The following is a 6,145-nucleotide window of genomic DNA, read 5'->3' as shown; positions in this document are numbered from 1 at the left end:
TAGGCGATGACTTTTACTAGTTGTCAGTTAATGTTTATGTGACAACTTTAATTTTCTCGCAAAATACCAATTAGGCGACAACCTCAATAGGTTGTTGCTTAATGTTTACGTGACACCTTGAAATTCCTCGCTAAAAACCAATTAGGCGACGACTTCTATTAGTTGACAATTCCCGGTTAATGTTTATGTGACAACTTTAATTTTCTTACAAAAGACTAATTAGGTGACGACTTCTGCAGGTTGTCGCTTAATCCTTGTATGACAACTTGAACTCTCTCATTCAAAACCAATTAGACGACGACTTGTACAAGTTGTCGGTTAATGTTTATGTGACAATTTTAATTTTCTTACAAAAGACAAAATAAGCGACGACTTCTATGAGTTGTCGCTTAATGATTATATGACAACTTGTACTTTCTCACAACCTATCGATATATCATAGAGGAAAGATATCTTATCTTCCACTATTTCTGCAAAATTTCTCCAATATCATCAAATATCTCTAATATCATAGATATTTAGGATATATCCCGATAAAATGAAGAAGTATCTGTAAAATATGAGAAGAGAAACATACATTATAGAATATGGAGGTTTATTGAGGTATAAAATGTAAGAACGATTTCTAATCAGGAAATGACCTAATAAAGTGGCAGCGCAATCTGTTTGGAAAAAATGCCTCGAGGTGAAATCTCCCAAGACAGATTTCAATGAGGCGAAAATCTCTCAAGGCGAATCTGGGGGAGGTGAAACCTCTCAAGGTGGATTTGAATGAAGCGAAATTCACTCAAGGTGAATCTGTGTGAGGAGAAATCCTCTCAAGACGAATATAAGTGAGGAGTAATCCTCTCAAGGGAAATCTGGGTGAAGAAAAATCCCCTCGAGGAGAATCCGAGTAAGGAGAAATCTTCTTAAAGCGAATCTGAGTGAGGAGTAATCTGTATGCCTTCCTCAAGTTTATATTACTTACTAGATACTTATATCCGCATGCCTTCCATTTCAGTGAGGAAAAAATAAATTCTTTTTGATTTTTTGAATTTTTTTTTTTTTTGAATAAGAGTTATGCGGCTACCCTCAAGCATTCATTAATGAAATCGATGAATACATAAGGGGGATATAGTGCCTAAACCTCTTAATACAATCAACAATGCACCTCAAGAGGACCTCCTGAATAATAATAGGAGTCTCTACAACTATAATGTATTCATACATGCACCAAATAGCAAAGAGTGTCATATCGACTACTCCATTTGTTTTACAATAACGGTGGCACATCGGAAAGTTAAAGCAGTGTCTCAAATAAAATTTAATATTTTAATATTTAGCACCACCATTTACATTAGAAGGAAATTTTATATTTAATTTTTTCCGCTTTTATCTCAAATGAAATATATAAATTTAATCTTTTCTTCCTTTTTAGCAAAAGAGATATGCAAGTTTAATCTTATATCTCAGACGAAGACAAAGCATACAATGCATATAGTCTGCATATTTGCATACTTCCCTTCTTCCTTCTTTTATTATTTCCTCTCTTAATTCCTTTCTTTTCTTTGCAGAAGAGCAGATCTGACTTTACTCCGTTTAACTCAGAAGATCAAGATGGTTGCAATCGCCTTCATCATCAGGTATTGAAACAATTTAGATTCAAATCGAGTTTCAGATTGGCATGAAGAAATATTGGCGATGTCAAAATCGACGCTCACCGCTTCCTTCTTCGAACCCTAATTTCAATCCATGGTTTAATATGATTGGGAACAAACATGATAATTTGGGATAAAATTGAAAGGCTTTTCAGAGGTTCTGGAATCTTTTTCAATATCCGTTTCTGGTTGCTGGATCTGGCCTTGCACGAGAGAGAAGAGAGAAGCCAAGGAACTGGTATTTTGGCTCTATGAAATCTGGGTTTCGATGGAAATCTCTTTTGCAGTATTATACGAAATACCTGTACTTTGTACAAAATACTGAATAATAAAAATAATACTATATGACAAAAAGGAAACGTAAATAAAATAAGATAAAGAATAAAAGAAAAAAGAAACTGAAAAAAAAAAGTAAAATAAAATAAAAAGAAATTAAGAAAAAAGAAAAGTTTTGCAATTATTTTTCGCAACCAAAAAAATGATCAACCATATAAGTCTCGCAAATGAAATATGCAACGTAAACGAAGCCTTGTATATTAGAAATTGTAACAAACATAAAGTCTCGCATATAGCAATCTGTAACACACTTAAGTGTCTCACAAGATGTCATATGCGAGGAATGAATTGTGTCACATATTTCAAATGCGACAAACATACAAGCCACGCAGATGGAATATGTAACGTAAATGAAGTCTCGTATATTAAAAATGATAACAAATATAAAGCTCACATATAATTTTTGGTGACACACTTGTGTGTCTCACAAATTTGTAATATGCGAGGAACCAATTGCGGTGCATATTAAAAAAACGACAACCATGTAATTTCATCGCTTTTGACAATCAGTAAAACACATTAGGCGACAACTGGTTGCAACAACCCAAAGTGGTTGAAAGAAATTTAGACTTTTCACAACAACTTTGAGTTGTCGCCAATAACATTTTCTCTTGTAGTGTGTCCACCGCTATCAGATGACCAATGAAGAAGTCAAGTGCGTATCTTCTAAGAGAGAATTCATTTGGCTATCCTATATTCCACGACAGTGGTTTCTCCACCAGTTAAATGATGAGTCTACTCTCGGGGTGTCGTTTTTAAGTTCACCTGGTTTGTGGTTTAAGGAGTGTGGTCTACGTCTTGTATACCGGCAAGATGAGGAAGAGTTTAAGCAACTCTGTATCTCCTTAAACTCGTTGCCCGACAATCAAAAACCACAATGATCAGGACCTTCACGGAATATCAAACTACATTCAAGAATTAATGAGGAGAAATATCTTAGAATGCAAACTACATTGAAGACTTATTGCTTGCAGAGATATCTTATATAATTAAAAACTCTTCTTCTTTTTTAATAGAATGCATAACACTTATTAAGTGATTGTATTGTATTCATACTTATGCGTACTATTTTTTTTTTTTTTTTTAGAGTGAAGTGATGAAAAATGTCATATTAGGGTGTTATATGATAAAAAGGTCACATATTTTTCACTTGATAAAAATGTTCATAATGAAATGTTATCAATATTAATTTACACTTAGGAATAAAGATTTGATGTTAAAAAGGGTCGGTTTTTAATTTTTCTGATTCCCATTCAACTCTCTCTTTCTCTCTCTCTTCTTCTCCTCCATAGAGAGACAAAGCTCGAGAGAGTGTGAATGGCGAAGAACGATGAGTCTTTGGGATCGGTGTACGAGTTCTTGAAGCGGTGCGGATCCGCCGGTAATCGGATCACTTCAGATCGTTCAAGTCGATCTTTCCGTCAAACTGATTCCGATCAATTTTGGTAGTGGTCTGGGCGGCTCAACATATGATCCCGATCAGTCTAGATCTCTGTCTCTTTCTATCACCTAGGCCATCAATCTCGCGCTGGCCATGGGCTGGACCACATCCTACTCATAGGTGCTCCGACGCCCTCAACCTAGATCCCATTGGGTTGACGATGCAACTGCCTAGCGTCGCCCCGGCATGGAATTCGCCGAAGTCTTCACCAGTGTCAGCGATGTTGGGCTGGTCTTGGCCGGCTCTGCAGAAGTTGCCTGAGATGAGGGTGGCCCGTTGCTGGATGTCTAGATCAATGTATTTGGGCCCTTTTGGGCTCAAATTCGAGCCCAGTTTTCGGTGGAGGAGGGGACAACGAGCCTACCTGCGAATGGCTTCTTGGGCTGCTAAGTGGGCTTGGTCTTTCTTTGGTCCAGAAGAACTATTGAGTCTTTGTACTCAAGTTTTTAGTTTAGTTTTGTTAAGCTTCACCTATTACTATGCATTACTAGTTCATAGTTGAATAGGCTTACTTAAATAGCCTTGAAAATTAATAAAATGAAATCTTCTTTTCTGAAGAAAAGCAAACCCACATCCCTAAAACCCATATAATCACTAAAAAGAAAATAAGTGAGAGAGACATATTTAATGAATGGACATTTCCTATGTACCACCGAGGTTTCACCATAACTTCTTGTCTGTCTATTGATGGCAGCGGAAGGGTATGTAATGGTTATTCTGGCCTGACTTTCTGTATCAATGAAATCTATGATGATGTTTTATTCAAAAAAGAAAAGTTCTTAATCAATCTTTTCCAGTTCTTATTCAATCTTTTCTTCTTAAAAAGTTCTGGGATCTTTTAACATCATCTTCTTTAGCTGAGAATTTTTTTCGCCATCGGTTTCTTGATAAGTTTGGGCAACCGTGCAATTATTATAAGCGTTCCTCTATTTGGCCTGGGCTTCATCCTTTATTTATTGATATCAGGAAAGGTTCTCAATGGGTGTCGGCTCCGGTTCTAAAATTAATTTTTGGCATCATGATTGGTTAGGCTCTCCCATTGTTGAGAGGTTAAATATTCCGCCTGCAGTTGCTAAGACACTTCAGTCTACGTTATCTTCATTCATTCATAATGGTAGTTGGGTATGTCCAGTGGAGTTACAGGCTGTTTGTGCACCTATTTGGAAGGATGTTGTTAAGGTTACCCTCCCACGCAAGGTTGGTTTGGAAAGCAGCAAAGGATGGGAACTTAACAGTTGCTTTACCTTATGATTTAAAGCGCATCATTTTTCTAATGTTTCTTGGGCTCGGTTTGTTTGGCATTCAAGTTTTCACCCTAGAAACTCTTTCATCTTATGGAAATTTTTGCATGGACGTTTGCTTACTGATGATATCTCACAACGTCGGGGTTTCCATCTATCATCGATTTGTTCTCGTTTTCGTCTTGGTAATGAAATCTCGCATCATCTCTTTTTTGATTGCTCATTTGCTGCCTCTTTTTGGGGGAATGTATTGGACTTGTTTCAGGTGATTACTCCTTTTGCTGATATTTATTCTTTTTTTCTTTTCCAATTCGCCATGGTTTTGGTTCCCAATTGAGTATTATATGGTGGGGTATGATTGGAGCTGGTTTTTATGCTATTTGGCATGCGAGAAATGCTATTCGTTTTTAGGATTCCATGCTGTCGGTGAGGACATTACACCATTCCATTCGGCTTCAACTATTTGAGATTGACTCCCTAAGTAAGGGAACCATGAAGAATGCAGTGGTTGAGCTTTGCATTCTACGTCAGATAGGTATTCTTGGAAGACCCCCTAAAGCTCCAAAAATTATAGAGGTTATGTGGCATACTCCTTCTATTTTACAAGTTAAGGTTAATACTAATGGGGCAGCTAGAGGCACTCCCGGTCCAGCAGGTTTCGTGATCATTTGGGGCGTGTGCTTGGTTGTTTTGCTGGAGCTCTTGGGGTGGCCTATGCTTTGGAGGCTGAGCTTCAGGCAGTGATTCATGCTATTCATATTGCATCACAGAAAGGTTGGCACTCCCTTTGGATTGAAAGTGACTCGACTTCGGTAATTCATTTTTGTCTTCTCTTTAGAGTGATGTACCATGGCGATACTCTACCAATTGGTTCAACTGTCGGGTTATGCTTACATCTATGTCGGTGAAAGTTTCTCATATCTATCGCGAAGGCAATCAGGTAGCAGATTCTTTAGCTAATTTTGGGGCAAATCAGGTTGGTGTTCATTGGTGGGACTCTTGTCCTCCTTGTGCACTTGCGGCATATTCCCGAGATTTGGCAGGCCTTCCTAATTTCAGGTTTGCATAGTAGATGTTGGTTGCTTCTCTTGGGTTGTTCTTTTGGGTCCTTATTAGTCCTTAGCTTTTTCTCTTCTTTACAGATAGGACGATTTGCTATCTTTAATGTTGGAAATTTCAGTCCAGTTGTAATGTTTCTTGGTATTGGGAGATGTTTTGATTTATGTCCCCCTCTTCCATCTTGTATTTTGTTTTTTATTTTTCTAATAAAATAAAATAGAGGGACGGGGGGTGGGTTCCCGAGTGTAGTGGTCCCCTCTCTATTATGGGGAGGGTAGGCGCCTTGCGCAATGACCGCTAACGAGGGACTAATATCGCCTAATCCTCTATTTTAATTTTTTTTTTAAAAAGAATAGATTAGATGTCCTCGAGAAAAACAAAGATAGTAAAAATGGTCATATATGTAATTTACTGTAGAGTGTGTTTGG

This window comes from Rosa chinensis, chromosome 5 (genome assembly GCF_002994745.2).
Source record: "Rosa chinensis cultivar Old Blush chromosome 5, RchiOBHm-V2, whole genome shotgun sequence".
In the NCBI taxonomy this organism is placed as follows: domain Eukaryota; kingdom Viridiplantae; phylum Streptophyta; class Magnoliopsida; order Rosales; family Rosaceae; genus Rosa; species Rosa chinensis.
The sequence above is the reverse complement of the archived record's forward strand: the minus strand, read 5'-3'. Positions refer to the sequence as shown.